At 37.5% G+C, this 23,776-nt stretch overlaps 1 non-coding gene across 1 annotated transcript; it reads right to left on the reverse strand.

Annotated features, from left to right (window-relative positions):
* Positions 1-9,931: 9,931 nt before the first annotated feature.
* Positions 9,932-10,035, reverse strand: LOC112133641 (small nucleolar RNA U13). Its single transcript, XR_002915268.1, has one exon. It is a non-coding gene; the product is annotated as a small nucleolar RNA U13 (small nucleolar RNA).
* Between the last annotated feature and the right edge of the window lie 13,741 nt (positions 10,036-23,776).

Here is a 23,776-nt window from a genome sequence, read left to right on the forward strand (position 1 = left end):
CAAAACAAAAGGCAGCAGAAACCTCTGCAGACTTAAATGTCCCTGTCTGACAGCTTTGAAGAGAGTAGTGGTTCTCCCAGCATGCAGCTTGAGATCTGACAATGGACAGACTGCCTCCTCAAGTGGGTCCCAGACCCCCGAGTAGCCTAACTGGGAGGTACCCCCCAGTAGGGGCAGACTGACACCTCACACAGCTGGGTACTCCTCTGAGACAAAACTTCCAGAGGAACAATCAGGCAGCAACATTTGCTGTTCACCAATATCCGCTGTTCTGCAGCCTCCGCTGCTGATACCCAGGCAAACAGGGTCTGGAGTGGACCTCCAGCAAACTCCAACAGACCTGCAGCTGAGGGTCCTGACTGTTAGAAGGAAAACTAACAAACAAAAAGGACATCCACACCAAAACCCCATCTGTACGTCACCATCATCAAAGACCAAAGGTAGGTAAAACCACAAAGATGGGGAAAAAACAGAGCAGAAAAACTGGAAACTCTAAAAATCAGAGTGCCTCTCCTCCTCCAAAGGAATGCAGCTCTGCACCAGCAATGGAACAAAGCTGGATGGAGAATGATTTTGACGAGTTGAGAGAAGAAGGCTTCAGATGATCAAACTACTCTGAGCTAAAGGAGGAAGTTCCAACCCATGGCAAAGAAATTAAAAACCTTGAAAAAAAATTAGACGAATGGCTAACTAGAATAACCAATGCAGAGAAGTCCTTAAAGGACCTGATGGAGGTGAAAACCACAGCACGAGAAATATGTGATGAATGCACAAGCCTCAGTAGCCAATTCGATCAACTGGAAGAAAGGGTATCAGTGATGGAAGATCAAATGAATGAAATAAAGCAAGAAGAGAAGTTTAGAGAAAAAAGAATAAAAAGAAATGAACAAAGCCTCCAAGAAATATGGGACTATGTGAAAAGACCAAATCTACGTCTGATTGGTGTACCTGAAAGTGACAGGGAGAATGGAACCAAGTTGGAAAACACTCTGCAGGATATTATCCAGGAGAACTTCCCCAATCTAGCAAGGCAGGCCAACATTCAGATTCAGGAAATACAGAGAACACCGCAAAGATACTCCTCAAGAAGAGCAACTCCAAGACACATAATTGTCAGATTCACCAAAGTTGAAATGAAGGAAAAAATGTTAAGGGCAGCCAGAGAGAAAGGTCGGGTTACCCACGAAGGGAAGCCCGTCAGACTAACAGCTGATCTCTCAGCAGAAACTCTACAAGCCAGAAGAGAGTGGTGGCCAATATTCAACATTCTTAAAGAAAAGAATTTTCAACCCAGAATTTCATATCCAGCCAAACTAAGCTTCATAAGTGAAGGAGAAATAAAATACTTTACAGACAAGCAAATGCTGAGAGATTTTGTCACCACCAGGCCTGCCCTACAATAGCTCCTGAAGGAAGCATTAAACATGAAAAGGAACAACCGGTGACAGCCACTGCAAAAACATGCCAAATTGTGAAGACCATCGAGGCTAGGAAGAAACTGCATCAACTAATGAGCAAAATAACCAGCTAACATCATAATGACAGGATCAAATTCACACATAACAATATTAACCTTAAATGTAAATGGGCTAAATGCTCCAGTTAAAAGACACAGACTGGCAAATTGGGTAAAGAGTCAAGACCCATCAGTGTGTTGTACTCAGGAAACCTATCTCATGTGCAGAGACATACATAGGCTCAAAATAAAGGGATGGAGGAAGATCTACCAAGCAAATGGAAAATGAAAAAAGGCAGGGGTTGCAATCCTAGTCTCTGATAAAACAGACTGTAAACCAACAAAGATCAAAAGAGACAAAGAAGGCCATTACATAATGGTAAAGGGATCAATTCAACAAGAAGAGCTAACTATCCTAAGTATATATGCACCCAATACAGGAGCACCCAGATTCATAAAGCAAGTCCTTAGAGACATACAAAGAGACTTAGACTCCCACACAATAATAATGGGAGACTTTAACACCCCACTGTCAACATTAGACAGATTAACAAAACAGAAAGTTAACAAGGATATCCAGGAATTGAAGTCAGCTCTGCACCAAGTGGACCTAATAGACATCTACAGAACTCTCCACACCAAATCAACAGAATATACATTCTTTTCAGCACCACACCACACCTATTCCAAAATTGACCAGTAGTTGGAAGTAAAGCACTCCTCAGCAAATGTAAAAGAACAGAAATTATAACAAACTGTCTCTCAGACCACAGTGCAATCAAACTAGAACTCAGGATTAAGAAACTCACTCAAAACCACTCAACTACATGGAAACTGAACAACCTGCTCCTGAATGACTACTGGGTACATAAGGAAATGAAAGCAGAAATAAAAATGTTCTTTGAAACCAATGAGAACAGAGACACAACATACCAGAATCTCTGGGACACATCAAAGCAGTGTGTAGAGGGAAATTTATAGCACTAAATGCCCACAAGAGAAAGCAGGAAAGATCTAAAATTGACACCCTAACATCACCATTGAAAGAACTAGAAAAGCAAGAGCAAACACATTCAAAAGCTAGCAGAAGGCAAGAAATAAGTAAGATCAGAGCAGAACTGAAGGAAATAGAGACACAAAAAACCCTTCAAAAAATCAATGAATCCAGGAGCTGGTTTTTTGAAAGGATCAACAAAATTGATAGACCGCTAGCAAGACTAATAAAGAAGAAAAGAGAGAAGAATCAAATAGATGCAATAAGAAATGATAAAGGGGATATCACCACTGATCCCACAGAAATACAAACTACCATCAGAGAATACTATAAACACCTCTATGCAAATAAACTAGAAAATCTAGAAGAAATGGATAAATTCCTCGATACATACACCCTCCCAAGACTAAACGAGGAAGAAGTTGAATCTCTGAATAGACCAATAACAGGCTCTGAAATTGAGGCAATAATTAATAGCTTACCAACCAAAAAAAGTCCAGGACCAGATGAATTCACAGCCGAATTCTACCAGAGGTACAAGGAGGAGCTGGTACCATTCCTTCTGAAACTATTCCAATCAATAGAAAAAGAGGGAATCCTCCCTAACTCATTTTATGAGGCCAGCATCATCCTGATACCAAAGCCGGGCAGAGACACAACAAAAAAAGAGAATTTTAGACCGATATCCCTGATGAACATCAATGCAAAAATCCTCAATAAAATACTGGCAAACCGAATCCAGCAGCACATCAAAAAGCTTATCCACCATAATCAAGTGGGCTTCATCCCTGGGATGCAAGGCTGGTTCAATGTACACAAATCAATAAACGTAATCCAGTATATAAACAGGACCAATGACAAAAACCACATGATTATCTCAATAGTTGCAGAAAAGGCCTTTGACAAAATTCAACTACCTTTCATTCTAAAAACTCTCAATAAATTAGGTATTGGTGGGACATATCTCAAAATAATAAGAGCTATCTATGACAAACCCACAGCCAATATCATACTGAATGGGCAAAAACTGGAAGCATTCCCTTTGAAAACTGGCACAAGACACAGATGCCCTCTCTCACCACTTCTATTCAACATAGGGTTGGAAGTTCTGGCCAGGGCAATCAGGCAGGAGTAGGAAATAAAGGGTATTCAATTAGGAAAAGAAGAAGTCAAATTGTCCCTGTTTGCAGATGACATGATTGTATATCTAGAAAACCCCATTGTCTCAGCCCAAAATCTCCTTAAGCTGATAGGCAACTTCAGCAAAGTCTCAGGATACAAAATCAATGTGCAAAAATCACAAGCATTCTTACACACCAATAACAGATAAACAGAGAGCCAAATCATGAGTGAACTCCCATTCACAATTGCTTCAAAGAGAATGGAATACCTACAACTTACAAGGGATGTGAAGGACCTCTTCAAGGAGAACTACAAACCACTGCTCAATGAAATAAGAGGGTACAAACAAATGGCAGAACATTCCATGCTCATGGGTAGGAAGAATCAATATCATGAAAATGGCCATACTGCCCAAGGTAATTTATAGTTTCAATGCCATCCCCATCAAGCTACCAATGACTTTCTTCACAGAATTGGAAAAAACTACTTTAAAGTTCATACAGAACCAAAAAAGAGCCCACATTGCCAAGTCAATCCTAAGCCAAAAGGACAAAGCTGGAGGCATCATGCTACCTGACTTCAAACTATACTACAAGGCTACAGTAATCAAAACAGCATGGTACTGGTACCAAAACAGAGATATAGACCAATGGAACAGAACAGAGACCTCAGAAATAATGCCACATATCTACAACTATCTGAACTTTGATAAACCTGACAAAAACAAGCAATGGGGAAAGGATTCCCTATATTTAATAAATGGTGCTGGGAAAACTGACTAGCCATATGTAGAAAGCTGAAACTGGATCCATTCCTTACACCTTATACAAAAATTAATTCAAGATGGATTAAAGACTTAAATGTTAGACCTAAAACCATGAAAACCCTAGAAGAAAACCTAGGCAATACCATTCAGGACATAGGCATGGGCAAGGACTTCATGTCTAAAACACCAAAAGCAATGGCAACAAAAGCCAAAATTGACAAATGGGATCTAGTTAAACTAAAGAGCTTCTGCACAGCAAAAGAAGCTACCATCAGAGTGAACAGGAAACCTACAGAATGGGAGAAAATTTTTGCAATCTACTCATCTGACAAAGGGCTAATATCCAGAATCTATAGTGAACTCAAACAAATTTACAAGAAAAAAACAAACAACCCCGTCAAAAAGTGGGCAAAGGACGTGAACAGGCACTTCTCAAAAGAAGACATTTATGCAGCCAAAAGACACATGAAAAAATGCTCATCATCACTGGCCATCAGAGAAATGCAAATCAAAACCACAATGAGATACCATCTCTCACCAGTTAGAATGACGATCATTAAAATGTCAGGAAACAACAGGTGCTGGAGAGAATGTGGAGAAATAACACTTTTACCCTGTTGGTGGGACTGTAAACTAGTTCAACCCTTGTGGAAGTCAGTGTGGCGATTCCTCAGGGATCTAGAACTAGAAATACCATTTGACCCAGCCATCCCATTACTGGGTATATACCCAAAGGATTATAAAACATGCCACTATAAAGACACATATGTTTATTGCGGCACTATTCACAATAGCAAAGACTTGGAACCAACCCAAATGTCCAACAATGATAGACTGGATTAAGAAAATGTGGCACATATACACCATGGAATACTATGCAGCCATAAAAAATGATGAGTTCATGTCCTTTGTAGGGACATTGATGAAGCTGGAAACCATCATTCTCAGCAAATTATCTCAAGGACAAAAAAACCAAACACCACACGTTCTCACTCATAAGTGGGAATTGAATAATTAGAACACATGGACACAGGAAGGGAAACATCACACACCGGGGCCTGTTGTGGGTTGTGGGGAGGGGGGAGGGATAGCATTAGGAGATATACCTAATGTTAAATGACGAGTTAATGGGTGCAGCACACCAACATGGCACAAGTATACATATGTAACAAACCTGCACGTTGTGCACATGTACCCTAAAACTTAAAGTATATTAAAAAAAAGTCACCTAGAATATATTTCACATTTTTAATTCTTTCTCAAGGATATTATAAAAATGCAGTTGTTCCATTTTTGAAAAATAATGTTTGTTGCTGTTGTTAAAAGGGAGCGATATTGGCAATAATCACATCAGTGTTATTTTTCATTAAATGTGAGTACTCTCAGACTGGTTATTAGCAAAGTCAAGCTGATATTCCAGGAACCAATGAAGTAGATACTTCTGGAAATGCAGACCAAAGATAGCTGGAGGAGTTGGTTTTCCGCCTTTCTGGAATACCCACTCCTCTAGCCCTACCATACTGTCCTCCCTATCTGTGTGGCTTGCAATATTGCTCAAAGCTTAACTTTTATTACAGATACCTCCTCCACCATGATGCCTTTTCTGATCTTCCCCAGCTGCCTGTTACTTCTCTGTTTCTAGATTCATAGCACTAGAGAGTTATGTATTTGTCTTATGGCATTTACATTCTGCCTTGGTTATGGTATTTGTGTTCTTGTCAAGACTCCCTTTTGCAACCTACGTCCCACCCTAAAATCCTTATTTGTCCTGTTGTACTTAGCTAATATGAAGTTGGCATCTAATATTTGTGGTATTGAATCGAATAGGGGGAAAAATCCCAAACCTAATTGGTTTATTTAAATACTCTCATATAGAGGATAATTTGTAAAAACAAAATGGGCATCTGAGGACAGTCCCCTGAGTGTTTTATGTTGTGTTGGTGTTATCATTAATGGTCTCTCCAGGATGCCACTTTATACCCAGGAAGAATTTAAAGTATGTCATTCCATCGTTGTGTTTTTATGAGGCAATGCTAATTTAACAGCAAAATACTTTCCACTATTTTGATTGCATGAACTGCTTTTTTAGTGTATTATTTTGGGGTTTGTAAATTTTTGGCAACTGTCTGGATTAAATAAACAAAAACTAAGAACACTACGAAATAAGACCACTTATAAGGCTCATTACATTTTGACTTTGAGCAACTATCTAATTACCTTAAGTTCAAAGCTAATTATGGAATTCCATGTAATAATGCTTTACATTTGTCTAGTGCTCAGAGGTTTACAAAGTGCGTTCATTTGCAGAATTCGCTCAACCAATCAACTAGTCAATTAGCAAATTAATCCTTTGACCGAAATTCCTTTAAAACCATTACATAATGAACATCGACAAGCTTGATTTGGGGATTCCTAAAATAAATAAGGGAAAGGTCTTGTTCTCCAAAGGCTTTCAGTTGAGTGAGGGGAGACAGAAATATAAACAAGTAAGTGGACTAAAATGTTGTGATTGAAGTCTGTATACACCACAGTGGGGTCACAAGGCAGGCAGTGGGGGCTGTTCTTATTAGAAACATATAGAGTGAAGTCCTATTTGATTCTTACTAGTGTTACTGTTGTCCGCAGTTGGCAGTTGAGAGATCCAACTCAGAGAAGTAAAGCATTTTTTTTCTGAGGTGACCCTACTCTTAAGATTGCTAAAGTGAATTGTCCTACCCTACAGCATCTCTCCTCTACCCACACAGTTGCTAGGATGTAAATCCTCATGTTCTAGCTGATATGAGAAAGGGAAGAAGGTAATACCCGTGAGCCTGAAATGGGGGATTATGTTTATTCAGAAAGAGCCTGTTTCCCAGAGTAACAAGAAAAACAACTTGATTGAAAATGTTACTCATCCAGAAAAGAAGAGAGAAAGGCAGACCCAAAGGCAGGGTTTTGAGCTGGAAACAGTGGCTTTGCTAAGATTTACAGGCCTGTGGGATTTCACAGTTGCATAAAGTATTAAGGAAAGTTATTTGAAAAATATTCAAATTACTTTGACATCATTTCCCCCTAGGTAATATAGAAACTCATATTTTGGAGATTGGGCTTCTATTAACACAAACTTTTGAAAGGAATGGGGTTTATAAGGATGACCCACTTCTCCTTCTATCACCATCCCCAGACTCCAATTTAATTTTGTTTTTATTCTGGCCACTAAAAGCCACTAGTTTTTTCATGGGAAAGATGCTTCTCTTTAGTCATACATTTACCGTATGGTGCCAGATTTCACTAAGTTGGTGGCATATTGATTTGCAAAGTGCTTTAAGAAGACATCCATGTGCATTTAGGATAACAATGGCAAAAGCAGCTTTGTATTGGTACATATTTTCTTTGTTCTCCAAAAGAACGCCTAACATTGGATGTTAGAATGCAGCATTGCTTAAAGATGTCTAATATGAGCTAAAATTGCCCAGAAACTGTGACGGGAGGGGATTGGTCTTTATTTTCTTTCCCTCTGAATTTCATGTAATTACATGAGAATTGTGAGATGGAGTGCTAAATTTTATAAATTACTAAATTTTAATACCAACAGTTAGGGAAGCCGGTATCTTAACTCGCCTGAAAACAAGTTTCTATTTCTCCAATGGACTAAGCAGCTCCTTATTTTTCATGATCCCTTATAGGTTAATAAAGCTTTCAGATGATCTCCTCTGACTCTTAAGAACTCCTAGGGGAAGCATAGGAGATATTATCTGCAAAAAATGTGTTTACACTCATGAAGAAACTGAAGCCCAGACTGAGGCTCTAGATAACAATAATAATGAGTTTTTTGTTATCCTCTGAATGAGTGCTGCTTAATTCTCCATATTATATTGCTTCTTTATAGAGAAATGCTCTCACGGTCATAGGTAGTCCCTAACCCTGACCTACTCTTTTTCAAACACATGTGATTAGTTTCAAGGGAACCTGAATGAGAAAATGGATAATTCAGTACCAGCCCATCATACTTACAAGAAATGTAACAGAAATCATATAACCAGGTGGTACAATAGTTTGAATTACTTTAATATATAAAGAGCAGCACCTAATTAAATTCTAAGCATCAAAAATTGTATATCTTTGACAGAGAACACCTGCATCAGAAGAGTTAGTTTGTATGAGCACAGCTCAGTAGGGATCCTCATTATAACACTGTATGCAGTTTAAATTGTAGGAAAAGGAAAGGAGGTGATATTACTAATATAAGCTCATTTTCTCAGGCTGCATGAACTTGGAGTTTAAAAAGGGGTCATATAAATGGTAATAACCCATATTTTTTGGCTTTTGATCCTTCTGGCTATTACAAACCTCTATGTCCTTTCTACCCACCCCCAGTGCAGTCCCCAGGGGTGGTCTGTCTGTGCTGGCTAGTTCTATCAACCACCCATGAATTTCTGATGTTATTTCCCCCCCACCCTGCTTCTGGCCTCATGTTGATAGGCGGACTGCCTTCGGAGGGGTGATAGCCTTTGCTGTTAGTCAGTACCCTCTCCTGGTACCATTTTTGCCTATGCCTCTGATTTCTTTCTTGGAGTTCTTGATGTAAGCTGGGTGAAAGTGGGATAATGCCTTCTTCTCCCTTTGGGGATACATGCGGATCTCAAAGCAAGGTTTTTAGTATATATATATATATATATATATATATATATATTTATTTATTTTTAGATGTACAGCCTTCTCTCTTTTTAGTACTGAGATCTGAGGGCATGAGGGCAGGTATGGTATGGACAAAGTTGGAAAAAAACTTAAATGCTGTATTAAGACCATCACCTGGTCCTCCGTTTGGCTCCTCATGAAAACAGACTTTAGCCTTACTTGTTCCATTAGTTTGCCAGAGAGGCTCAGAATCCCAGCACTAAATAGAACCTAGACTCAAGCTTGGGCAACCAAAAATGTCAATATTTGGTGCTCAACCCAGGGCTGACTTTTTTCCCCTTCTGTTTTCTGTTCTCTTTCTTGTATTCTTGACTTCTGATTCTTTGGTTAATTGAATTTCTTTTATCCTTGGTTTTTGAAAGCTGCTTTGAAAGCCAAAACTCCTTAGGTCAGATCTATCTCACTGACAAAGGGAAGGAATGAAGGAAAACCCACTGAAGCACTTACGTATTTCCAATTAGAAGAGGGACATTCTATTTCCTTCTAGTGGTGAGTGACATCAAATCAGCTAAAAAAAGATCTCATTACCTAGGGATAAGAAATAAGAACTCTGAAACTCAGTGATGTTGTACATATACAACAAAACAAATCTAAACTTGGATTAAAAAGCAGTGTTTAAAATTAACCCAGGGAGGCAGATCTTGCTGAATTTGCATTTGTGGGTGGCAAGTATCTAGAGGCCCTGTTCTTGTTTTACTGTCTGGAGAGAGGTGAATGTCCCCTTTCTGAATTGCAACTGCTAAGAAAATTGCTGAGGAGCCACCCTCTCCCTTTATATTCCTAGCATCTCTTCAAGCTACCTCAAGCTCACGAAAATCACAGAGGATCAGATGCCATCTGACAGTTTGCAAATTATTTGTTGGAAGGTGTTTCTCAACCAAGTAATACTTTTATTTTTATTTCTATTTTGTTTTCAGGTCAGACAGGTAATGTGCCAATGTCATAACAAGGTTCAAGGGTGGCACATCTCTCACACGTGCTTGAACACCCAGTCATCATGTTCATGAGCTACAAAAGGATCACTCAACCAAGTAACACTTTTAGAAGGCAGAATAATGCAGTAATCTGGGTGCAGGAGGCCTGGAATTTCTCTTTTTTATTAACTATGCCACCTTTTCAGGGTTAACTCCCTTCTCTACCTCCCTTGGTCTTTACTTTTGTAAACAGGCTTCATCTACATGATCCCTCCTTCTCCAAAATGCAGAGTCTACAATTGTGCAATAGGCCTTCCTACTCAGTGAGTTTCTTCAGACCCCAATGGAAGGTTTCTAGTTGTGAGGGGACATGTTTTCTCTTACATTTATAGAGCACCTCCTAGGTATCAGGTATTGTGCAAGGCACACTTTACATGTGTCACTTAGTAGTGATGGCGATGATGATGATGATGACAAACACACTCCACATATTCTGTGCTAGACACTGTTCTAATCAGTTTACATATATTCACTTGTCTAAATTCTCATCAGAAACTCTATGGAGTTGGTACCATTATGATCTTCATTTCGCAAATGAAGAAATAAACAGATAAACAAAAGAGAGCCCAAGGTCCTAGAGCTGGCATCAGTATTCACAAACAACATAACAGTTGGCCTATGTTTATAGATGAGGAAATTGGGGTTCTAACTAACTATGGAAAACTGCCTGTGGTCACAGAGCAAGTAGGTAGCACACCTGGAAATCAAACTCATATCAAAATCATTTCAGATCCCAAGCTGTTTCCACTTTGCTGCTTTGTCTTCCCAGAGGCATTTTTGCTTTGTTTTAAACCACACAGCATGGCACTTTTAATGAAATAAAAGTTTGCCAAATGAAAAGCAGATTAATGAGATATTTGGGATGCTTTGCAGTAAATAAATCTCTTTCAGAATTCTCATCTTCTCCCACTCAAACTGCTAAAGCCATAACAATAACAATTACCTCAGCCTGGTTAAGGCAGTGTGGGAGTAAACCTCTTAATTTTATTGCTTAGGGTAGACACTGGAGACCAACAACATTTTCCTTTAGCTTGCTGAGGTACAGGTCAGAAATGGGAAATATCAGGTGTTGGCTTTCCCCATCAAACACTTCTTGTTCCTCTTGCTTTAGCCATGTCTTGGAACACCATTAATTTAGGAGAGAAGTTGAGCTTAAAGTTGGCTCAACATTAAAAATATAATAAATGTCAATGCTAACCTGTTTGTCAAATAGATTGGACTTAGAGCTTCAACACGACTGCCTGGGACTCGAGGAGGGCATTTTTTTTTTTTTTAAATAAAGTTGATCTTAGATAACCCCTGAAAATCTTCAAACATCCCTTGTGAAAATGAGAGACCAGAACAGAAATGTGATTATTTCTAGATGATATGCAACTGAACTTGAAGCCAGATGCTCACATTTATATTGAAGAAGAATGTGGGTGTCTACTTATGCTAGGTGTTGGGAATATGAGGGATATGAAGAAAAGCAAATCTCAGTCCCTTCTCTATGAGCGAGTAATCTATTTAAGGGAAATGAGATGTAAGCTGTAATAATCTGTGCTGTGAGGGAAACATGCCATTTACTGCCTATTTACAAGTATTGTGTCAAGTGCTTTATACAGGAACATGGCAAGGTAAAGGGTATTATCTCCATTTCCAGAGGGAGGGAAACTTGTCCTGGGCTGATGGCTTGTTTATTAGTGCAGCTGAAATTCAAACCCAGGTGGTTCTAATGCCAGACTTGTGCTCTTTCTCCTACATTTTACTATCAACCAAACAGAATATTATTTGGCAATTAATGGTTTAACTTATTAGGCATGCCTTCACAGGAGTTAAATGTTTATGTAGGTAGCTCACCAAGTTGCATGACATTTTGAGACAATTATTTTTGACCTGAAGAGATTTGGAAGGATCTTGAGCAAATCAAGTCTAGAAATCAAAGCAAATATGTAATAAACATTTAACAAATGTTAGGTATTATTATTGTTGTCAATGTTGCATTAAGATTAGGCTGGCATAAAACATTAGAATCTGTTCAGTGCATGGAGCAATTACATTAAACACAAGAGTATACTCTATCACCTACTCAAGAGTAGGGTAAAGAAATAACCATGAAACCAGTTGGTAAGAGTTTCTACAGCACTGATTGCAAATATTTATCTTTGTGGCCCCAGTAATTTTGAGAGCTGTACATAATGGGTCCTCAATAAATGTTGAATAAATGAATGTTTTATTTTGCTGATTTTTAAAAGATTTTTCTACTTATAAAAAATAAAAGGAAAGTACACAACAAAACCTTTCACCCGTTTATTGTGCCTTCATTTTTCTGGGCTAAGGCTTATAGATGGTCTTCAGGTTGGGGATAGAAGAGTCCTAGTTATCATTTGGCTAGATTACTTGGGAATAAATAATGGTTTTGAATTTTGACTTGGCTACTTCAAAATGCCTGGATCGGGTCAGCAAGAGTTAATGTGATGTGTATACCAAAGAACTAGTCTTAGATGAAGTATTTACAATGAAGAAAGTAAGAACACAACTCTTATTTTGTTTTGGTCAGGGCTTAGTTGGAATATTGTGTGCAGTTGTGGGAAATGTACATTAAGACAAATATAAAGCAACTAGGACACATTTAGGGGAAACTTGGATGGCAACAGGCTAATAAAATCTGAATGCTTGGAGGATACGACTATGTAGCTTATGAAAAGACTTAAAGGGCTGAGATAATAGTCTTGAGATATTAGGAGGGCTGTCTTATGGAAGAGGAATGTAGACTTGTTCTCTGTGGCCCCAAAGGAAGCAACTAGAAACAATAGACTCTGGGAAGTAGATTTGGCCTTACAAAGAAGAGTTTTCTATCATACTTGCCCAGAGATATAGTTTTCTTTAGAAAGTGGTGAATTACCAGCCCCTGAAAGTGTGTGAATATTTGCCAGGTAACTACTTGGTGGAGCCATTGTAGAGGAAATTCAAGGGTAGCATGGGGACTGGATTTCACAAACACCAAAGTCCTTCCCAATCCTGAGCATCTCAGCAACTGCTGGATTATCTTTCCAGGCTTTGCCTCCACCTCAAGGAGGTGGGACTGGTCACGAGGGTTGGGATATACTTTTGGGGGAAGAATGATGGATGGCAGGAGATGGAAAGAATCCACAGTGGTAGGGCAGTTGCTTTGTCCATTCTAATTCTGGTCTGCCATTTTTTATTTTGACTTTTCTATACACTGCACACACCTGCTTTAGACTGTGGGAACTAGGAGGCCCAGAGACTACAACAATGTAATTTGTGATCTTCAACTTAGAACTTCAATATGTCATGCAATTGGGTTCTTAGAAATGTTATTTGACAATGATGTTATCAGGTATTAAATATTGTCAGGCTCCAACGGTATGACAGTCTAACTTGGCTACTCTAATTTTAGGTTTATAAAACTTGTGGCTACTTCCTTTCTCTGGAGGAAGACAGAACTTGAGTCATTTCCAAAATTGCAATGAGATAGAAATTTTGGGACACCTGAAAGACAGAGAACCAATAAAAAGGTTCGATACATCCAAGCAGTCTTAAAAATTACCCACATGGTAGATGCACTGTTCCCAGCTCTGTGTCAGGTTGGAATCTTCAACTGTTCAGATACTCTTAAGTTTCTCTGACCCCTTTCTACCCACTAAAGAACTGAATGTGAATGACAGAAGGTTTTTGCTCATAGGTTACAGCTAAACTCCTTTAGTGACAAACAGTAAGTATTCCAGCAAAAGGAGTAGGAGGTTGACCACTTTATTGTTTTTCTCAGGGCAGATATTGTGAGCTCATGCAGCATGTAATCTTCAGTGACCTCAGTTATTGCATCTAGGAACAAGTTTCTCTCTAATCATTTATAGAATTATAAACAGCAGGAAGGCATGATTTATAGACCAAGAGGCATTGTAAGCATGGGATTTGCCAGCAATTCATATTCCCCCTCTCAATTGTGGATACACTGCCCATCTCTTGGAAGGGACACTGAAACCTTGGCTAGAGCCTGTTAATCCCATTTACTTTCATGGATTGATGTCAAGGGTATCAGGTCCATGGAGATTTTCAAAACTCTACAAAACAGATTCAGTGGAAGACGTGGCTCAGTTCAGAGTAATCCTTTTGGGCCAGGAGGTTTCCTAGGCACCAGCAATCATCGGAGCCTGCTTTGTAAGGATTGCTTCTCTTGCTTCTCATTTATACACAGCAACAAAGTATCTGATGGGAAGGTTTCCTTTACAATTGTGCGTTTTATCCAAATCTCTGGGCTCTTCTATAATTAAACTTTGATTACTGTGTAGTTATTTGAACTTCTGTGAATCTCTGTTCTACCGAACAGTAATAATGTCTGTTAACATTATTAATTTGGCTATGGGTATATATGTAAAATATGTTTCTTATGTTCTTAATACATTGCTTCATACAGGCACACCATCTCAGGAAGATCTAGTCTGTTGCAAATTTATGCAGAAGTTGAATATTTTTGTTGTTTTCTCACCACCACCGTCATCTACCTGCTAACCGGATACTATTCCCTCTCTTCCCTGTTTCCATATCTTTTATTCCATTAAGAAATGGCTTAATTCCTGACTTGTTTTCCTCTAATCATTGCTAAAACATTGGTTGATAATGGTTTAAATTAAGGTATCACTTCTCACAAAAGTACTTGTATTTTAATAAGAAATTTTGAAAGTTAAATATTCAAAGTGCTGATTCTCCATGGTTAAATTTTAGGCAGTGGAAAAAATAGTTTTTGATAAAGATAAAGGGAGTTGGGTTTATTATGCAAGACAAGCAGCGTTCTCACTTTGCTTCAGATACGTGGGTATGGTGACAGGCCTGACAAATCCCTCCTTTTACAGATAAATGCAGAGATTACACTTTTGTGCTTGTGTGAAGAAAAGTAAAAGAGAAACCAGTTGGGACATTGTTTGGGCCAGGGAGAAACAAGATCCAGTACTTTGGCAATTTATTTAGGCTTTTGTTTTTATTTTGAGGGGCAGGTGGTGAGTAGGGGAGCTTAAACTAAGTTCAAGGAGCTGTGGAGAATCCAGAGATGAGAAATTATAGCCTCCACTTTCCAAGGATTTATATCCTGTGTTGTAGGGAAATCAGATATGTTCATTAATAGACTGACCTGAAGGCAGAATATGAAAAGGGCTATCACAGAAGAACAACTAACATGCTATAGATATGTGTAGTCCAGGCTGGGCGTGGTGGCTCATGCCTGTAATCACAGCACTTTGGGAGGCCAAGGCAGGCCTGAGGTCAGGAGTTCAAGACCAGCCTGGCCAACATGGTGAAACCTTGTCTCTACTAAAAATACAAAAATTAACTGGGTGTGGTGGCTGGTGCCTGTAATCCCAGCTACCTGGGAGGCTGAGGCAGGAGAATTGCTTGAACCCTGGAGGTGGAGGTTGCAGTGAGCTGAGATTGTGCCACTGCACTCTAGCCTGGGCAACAGAGTAAGACTCTGTCTCAAACAAAACACAACAAATCAAAACAAAACAAAAACCAAACCAAACCAAACCAAACCAAAACAAAAAAACCAGAAATGTGTAGTCCATTCCCAATGGGATATCTGAAAAGGCTTCTTATAGAAAGTGGAACTTTAAAACAAATTGTACTTTGAACATTTGTGCTATTGAAAGAAATAACTTGAGCAAGGACCTGCACTCTATTTCAAGAGGGAAATTTGGCTGACTTGAATAGAAGCTAAAGGGCAGTGCTGTGCTGTAGGCTAGAAAATTCAATAAGGATTCTACCCCTGCAGGCCTTTGAATGTTTGGTTGAATATTTTAGACTTTATTCTCCTCATATTAGGAAGGCATTTAAGATTTGAGCAGGAAAGTAATATTCTTTAAAAAAGTGTCTCCAGCCAGGATGGATAAAAGTGATGGAATGATATGCTCATTTGTCCACCATTTGGGGAAGGGTGGAAGACTGCCTCTAATTCATAAGATGTGCATTGTATCTACAGAAGCAAAATAAGCAGCATATCTTAATGCATAATCTTCGTCCTATATATGTGTTCTTTTTTTATCTTGGAGCAAATATTTGGCAGCCAAGTCTTTAAAGTAATAAGAGCAAAAGATATTTGGAATAATTGTTTCAGAACCATTTGTTATTTTGCACAGAACTATGAGCAAATAGGATCGAGCTAAGGCGTTTACCATATTGTGTGGTTCTGCAGAGGCTGCCATGCTATTATATATACTTTTATCTTGGGTAAAACTCTGTGGCTGCTGCTGCCACAATTACTCAAAGACCCAAAGTGTCAAAAAAAAATCGAAATAGCAAAGTGAGAGTCAAGAGTTTTTCCGTTGTTTCTTGAAGTCTTAGAAAGATTGTTTCCTTTGTATTCCCTATATTCAGAAAATAAAAGCCTCTCAGAAATCCAATCTTTACCAGGTCAAACATTTCAAAAGGTAGTAAAATTATTTTGCAGTTGCTTTTCAGTTTAAGGCATGTGCTTTAGGAACTTCCAACCTTCCTCCTGAAGCTATTTATGAATAAGAAAAACAAAACAAAAAACTAAGTAAATGCCATATAATCCCAGCTACATTGTCCTCATGTAAACATCCTAACACAGCATGATGGAAAAAGTTCCAAATTGTGATCTCAGAGATCTGAGTTCCAGCCCTAGTTTTGTGAAAATATAGCTTGGTGGGTTTGTCAAGTTTTGTATTTAATGATAAGGAATTAGAATTTTTTTATATGGTGTCTGTGCTATTCAGCAGTACTGTTCACAAGCATTTAAAAAAATAGAGATGGGGGATCTTGCTCTGTTGCCCAGGCTTCTGTGCGGTGGTGCAATCATAGTTTAGCTCAGTGCAGCCTTGAACTCCTGGGCTCAAGTGATCCTCCTGCTTCCTTTCAAGTAATGGATTCTACAGGTGTGCACCACCACATCTGGCTAATTTTTTATGTTATTTTTTGTAGAGACAGGGTCTTTCTATGTTGCCCAGGCTGATCTGGAACTCCTGGTTTCAAGTGACTTTCCCACCTCTGCCTCCAAAGTGCTGGGATTCTAGGCATGAGCTTCTGTGCCTGGTCACAAGTATTTTTGACTCAGGACTGTAGAATATGGGGTGGCACATGATAAGATTGTATTTCGTGGTCAATGATTTTGAGTGGAAGTGATCTGTATGACTTCTAGGTCAGAACACTTAATGCCCAAGTGAGACTTTCCAGAATTCTTTTTCCTTCTGTAATGCCTGGAAATTTTCCAGAAAGTGGTGGTTTTATAAGCCGGGGTACAAGAGTGAGGACAATGAGGAGCAAGCTCCCAGCAGACCCACAGAGAACATGCACTAGGAGCAGGAAATCTTGGTTGTTTTAAGCCACCGAGATTTTTATGGGTTATTTGTTAACGATAGAATAAGCAAGCTTATTCTTGATTGACATAGTCTCTAAAGAGTGTAATGGTGATGAATGAGGGAAAGTTTCATACTTACAGAAGGTCTTCTTTTTTCTTAAATTAAAATTTTACAGACCTTTCTATAGATAGATGTTAAAACTACTTTTAGGGGAAGCAAGCTTCCTATCAGTGGGAATATTGAAATGTGGACTGGGCAAACTCTTGATGGAGGTTGCTATAGAAATTGAAGAATAAATGGTGGTTACAGAATTTCAAAGTTCATTCTAGTTTAAAGGTATTTAGATTTGCAATTCCTGAGGGTAACTCTTGCACCTTACACTTTTGCAGCAGGTATAGTTTATAAAGTGCTTTCTCCAGTGTTAACTTATTTGCCCTCCTGTGAATAGCAAGAAATTTTATCTAGTGTGCCTTCCATGGAGACTTGCACAGGTGTTAAGAAAAATGTATTTTGTAGGAGAGGCAAGATAATTCTTTACCTGAATCCCATAGTGACCAACCTCGATCTTTTTAAAAAAATTTTTTAAAAAATTTTTGTGGTTATATAGTAGGTATATATATTTACGGGGTACATGAGATGTTTTGCTATAGGCATACAATGTGGAATAATCACATCATGGAAAATGAAATATCCATCCCCTCAAGCATTATCCCTGTGTTACAAACAATCCAATTACATACTATTAGTTATTTTTAAATGTGCAAATAAATTATTATTGACTACAGTCAACCTGTTGTGCTATCAAGTACTAGGTCTTATTTGTTCTTCCTAGCTATTTTTTTTTTTGTACACATTAACTATCTCCACCATCCCCTCAACTCCCCACGACCCCTCCCAGCCTCTGGTAATTATCCTCCTACTCGCTATCTCTATGAGTTCAATTGTTTTGATTTTAAAATCCCCCAAATAAGTGAGAATATGCGATATTTGTCTTTCCCTGCCTGGCTTATTTCAATTAGCGTAATGACCTCCAGTTCCATCATGTTGTTGCAAATAACAGGATCATTCTTTTTTGATGACTGAATAGTACTCCATTGTGTATATGTGCCACATTTTCTTTATCTATTCATCTGTTGATGGACACTTAGGTTGCCTCCAAATTATGGCTATTGTGAGCAGTGCTGCAACAAACATAGGAGTGCAGCTATCTCTTCAATATACTGATTTCCTTTCTTTTGGGTATATACTCAGTAGTGGGACTGCTGGATCATATGGTAGCTCTATTTTTAGTTTTTTGAGGAACGACCAAACAGTTCTCCATAGTGGTTGTATTAATTTACCTTCCTACCAACAGTGTACAAAAGTCCCCTTTGCTTTACATCCTCACTAGCATTTTTTATTGCCTGTCTTTCGGATTTAAGCCATTTTAACTAGGGAGAGATAATATCTCATTATAGTTTTGATTTGTATTTCTCTGATGATCAACGATGTGATGTTGACCACCTTTTCCTAGGCCTGTTCATCATTTGTATGTTTTCTTTTCATAAATGTCTATTCAAATATTTGGCCCATTGTAAAATCAGATTATTAGACTTTTCCCTTAGAGTTTTTGAGCTCCCTATATATTCTGGTTATTAATCCCTTGTCAGATTGGTAGTTTGTAAATATTTTCTCACATTCTGTGGTTGTCTCTTTACTTTGTTGACTGTTTCCTTTGCTGTACAGAAGCTTTTTAACTTGATGTAATCCCATTTGTCCATTTTTGCTTTGATTGACTGTGTTTGCCTCAAGAAATTTTTGTCCAGACCAATGGCCTCAAGAGTTTCCCCTATGTTTTCTTCTAGTAGTTTTATAGTTTGAGGTCTTAGATTTAAATCTTTAATCAATTTTGATTTGATTTTTGTATATGGTAAGAGATAGGAGTCTAGTTTCATTCTTCTGAATTTGGATATCCAGTTTCCCCAGCACTACTTACTGAGGAGATCGTCTTTTCCCCAGTGTATGTTTTTAGCACTGCTGTCAAAAATGAGTTCACTGTGGTTGTGTAGATTTGTTTCTGGGTTCTTTATTCTGTTTAATTGGTCAATGTGTCTGTTTTTATGCTAGTACCATGCTGTTTTGGTTACTGTATCTCGATAGTATAATTTGAAATCAGGTAATGTGATTCCTCTAGCTTTGTTCTTTTTGCTCAGGGAAACTTTGCTATTCTGTGTCTTTTATGGTTTCATATAAATTTTAGGATTGTTTTTTCTATTTCTGTGAAGAATGTCATTAGTATTTATATAGGAATAGCACTGAATGAATAGATTGCTTTGGGTGGTATTGACATTTTAATAATACTGATTTTACAATCCGTTAACATGGAATAACTTTCCATTTTTTGTATCCTCTTCAAATTCTTTAATCAATGTTTTATAGTTTTCATTATAGAGATATTTCACTTCTTTGGTTAATTCCTAGGTATTTAATTTCATTTGCGGCTGTTGTAAATGAGATTACTTAAATTTTTTTTCAGATTGTTCAAGATTGGTATATAAAAATGCTGCTGATTTTTGTATGTTGATTTTGTATCCTGCAACTTTACTGAATTTGTTTATCAGTTGTAATAGTTTTTCAGTAGAGTTTTTAGGTTTTTCCAAATATAAGAGCATATCATCTGCAAATAAGGACAATTTGACTTCTTCCTCTCTGATTTGGATGCCCATTATTTTTTGTCTTGTCTCATTGCTCTAGCTAGTACTTCTTGTACTATGTTGAATAACAGTGTTGAAACTGGGCATCCTTATATTCCAAATCTTAGAGGAAAGGCTTTCAGTTTTTCCCCATTCAGTATGATATTAGCTGTGGGTCTATTGCATATGGCTTTTATTATGTTGAGGTATGCTCCTTCTATACCTAGTTTTTCTAGGGGTTTTATCATGAAGGGATGTGGAATTTTATCAAATGCTTTTCCAATGTCAATTAAAATGATCATATAGTTTTGTCCTTCATTCTGTTGATATGATGTATTTGCATATGTTGAACCATGCTTGCATCCCTGGGATAAATCCCACTTGGTCATGATGAATGATCTTTTTAACATATTATCGAATTTGGTTTGCTAGTATTTTGTTGAGGATTTTTGCATCGATATTCATCAGAGATATTGGCCTGCAGTTTTCTTTTTTGATGTGTCTTTGTTGGTTTTGGTAACGGGGTAACACTGGCCTCATAGAATGAGTTTGGAGGTAGTCCCTTCTCTATTTTTTGGAATAGTTTGAGTAGGATTGATATTAGTTTTTCTTTAAATGTTTGGTAGAATTCAGCAGTAAAGTCATTGAGTCCTGGCCTTTTCTTTACTGGCAGAAATTTTATTATGGTTTCATCTTGTTTCTTGTTATTGGTCTGTTCAGGTTTTGGATTCTTCATGGTTCAATCTTGTAGGTTGTATGTATCTTGGAATTTGTCTATTTCTTCTAGGTTTTCCAATTTATTGGCATATAGTTGTTCATACTAGCCACTAATGATCATCTGACTTTCTGCAGTATAAGTTGTAATGTCTCCTTTTTCATCTCTGATTTATTTGGATCTTTTCTCTTATTTTCTTAGTCTGGTCAAAGGTTTGTCAATTTTGGTTAACTTTTCAAAAACCCAACTTTTTGTTTCATTGATACTTTGTATTGTTTTCATTCACTTTCACTTATTTCTGCTCTGATTTTTATTATTTATCTGGTTAATTGTGCATTTGGCATGCTCTTGCTTTTCTAGTTCTTTAAGGTGCGTTGTTAGCTTGTTTGAAGTTTTTCTTCCCTTTTGATGTTGTAGGCACTTGTAGGTATAAACTTCTCTCTTAGAGCTGTTTTTATGCCTCATAGGTTTTGGTATGTTGTGTTTCCATTATCATTTGCTTCAAAAATTTTTTCAATTTCCTTCTTAATTTCTTCATTGACCCACTGGTCATTCAGGAGCATATATTTAATTTCCATATGTTTGTATTGCTTCCAAAATTCCTCTTGTTATTGATTTCTGGTTTTATTTCATTGTGATCAGAGAAGATGCTTGATATGATTTCATCTTTTTGAATGTTTTTAGACATGCTTGGTGACCTAACATATGATCTGTCCTTGGGAATAATCCATGTGCTGAGGAAAAAAAACTGTATTCTGTAGCTACTGGATGAAATGTTCTGTAAATATCTATTAGGTCAATTTGGTCTATAGTGCAGACCAAGTTTGATGTTTCTTTGTTTATTCGTCTGCAAGATCTTTCCAGTGCTGAATGTGGGGTATTGAAGTCATCAGCTATTATTATATTGATGTCTATCTCTCTCTTCAGCTCTAATAATATTTCCTTTATTATATCTATGTGCTCTAGTGTTGAGTGCATATATATTTAAGATTGTTATATACTCTTGCTGAATTGACCCCTTTATTATTGTATAGTGGCCTTTTTTGTCGCCTTGCATAGTTTTTGTCTTAAAATCTATTTAGTCTGATGTAAGCATACCTACTCCTGCTCCTTTTCAGTTTCTATTGGCATGGATTATCTTATTTCTCCCCTTTCTTTTATTTCTATGTGTGTCTTCATAGGTGAATTGTATTTCCTGTATGCAACAGATCACTAGGTCCTGCTTTTTAAAAAATCCACGCAGCCATTCCATGTCTTTTGATAGAATAATTTAGTCCATTTATATTCATTGTTAATATTGATAAGTAAGGACTTACTCCTACAATTTTTTAATTTGTTTTCTGGTCTTCTCTCCCTTCTTTCTCTTTCTGTTTTCCTTTTAGTGAAGGTACTTTTCTCTGGTGATGTGATTTAGTTTCTTGCTTTTCATTTTTTCTGTATTCATTGTATGTTTTTTGGTTTGAGGTTACCATGTGGCTTGCAAATAGTATCTTATAACCCATTATTTTAAGTTGATAACAACTGTTTGCATAAACAGGCAAGCCAGAGGAAAGTTAATAAAGATGTTATGCCTTAATTTTGTCTCCTGATTTTTAACTTTTTGTTATTTCTATTTATATCTTATTGTACTTTCTATGTCTTGAAAAGTTGTTGTAATTATGTTTGATTTGTCCATCATTTAGTCTTTCTACTTAAGGTAGTTTATACACTGCAGCTACAGTTTTTAAATATTCTGTGTACTTACTATTACCAGTGAGTTTTTTTTTTTTTTTTTTTTTTTTTTTTACCTTCAGATGATTTCTTATTGCTCATTAACATCCTTTCTTTCTGACTGAAGCACTCCCTTTAGCATTTCTTGTAGGACAGGTGTGGTGTTGATTAAATCCCTCAGCTTTTGTTTGTCTGAAAAAGTCTTTATTTTCCTTCATGTTTGAAGGAATTTTTCATGGATACATTATTCTAGGGTAAACTTTTTTCCTTCAGCACTTTAAATATGTCATGCCACTCTCTCCTGGTTTGTAAGGTTTCCACTGAAAAGTCTGGTGCCAGATGTATTGGAGCTCCATTGTACGTTATTTTTTTTTATTTTTTATTTTTTGCTTGCTGCTTTTAAGATCCTTTTTTTATTCTTGACCTTTGGGAGTTTGATGATTAAATGCCTTGAGCTTGTCTTCTTTGGGTTAAATCTGCTTGGTGTTCTATAACCTTCTTATACTTGGATAGTGATATCTTTCTCTAGGTTTGGAAAGCTTTCTGTTATTATTCATTTGAATAAACTTTTAACTCCTATCTCATTCTCTACCTCCTCTTTAAGGCCAACAACTCTTAGTTTTGCCCTCTTGAGACTATTTTCTAGATCCTGCAAGTGTGCGTCATTGTTTTTTTAAAATCTTTTTTCTTTTGTCTTCTCTGACTGTATATTTTCAAATAGCCTGTCTTTAAGCTCAATGAATTCTTTCTTTTGCTTGATCAATTCTTCCATTAAAGGACTCTGGTGTATTCTTCAGTATGCCAGTTGTGTTTTTCTTGTCTTCAATTTCTGCTTAATTATTTTTAATTATTTCAATCTCTTTGTTAAATTTGACATATAGAATTCTGAGTTCCTTCTGCGTGCTGTCTTGAATTTATTTGAATTTTCTCAAAACAGCTACTTTGAATTCCTTTTCTGAAAGACCACATATTTCTGTTTCTCCAGGATTGATTCCTGGTGCCTTATTTAGTTCATTTGATGAGGTTATGTTTTCTTGGATGGTCTTGATACTTGTAGATGTTCGTCTGTGTGGGCATTGAATAGATAGGTATTTACTGTTGTCTTCTCAGTCTGGACTTAGTACTTGTCCTTCTTGAGAATACTTTTTTTGAAAGGATTTTGGTGTTGTGATCTAAGCTGTATCTGCTTTAGGGGGCACCCCAAGCCCAGTAACACTGTGGTCCTTGCAGACTCCTAGAGGTATCACCTTGATGGTCTTGGACAAGATCTGGAAAAATTCTCTGTATTACCAGGCAGATACTTTTGTTCTCTTCCATTACTTTCTCCCAAACAAACACAGTCTCTCTGTTCTGAGCCACCTAGAGCTGGGGATGAAGTGA

Source organism: Pongo abelii, chromosome 4 (assembly GCF_028885655.2).
Source record: "Pongo abelii isolate AG06213 chromosome 4, NHGRI_mPonAbe1-v2.0_pri, whole genome shotgun sequence".
NCBI lineage: Eukaryota > Metazoa > Chordata > Mammalia > Primates > Hominidae > Pongo > Pongo abelii.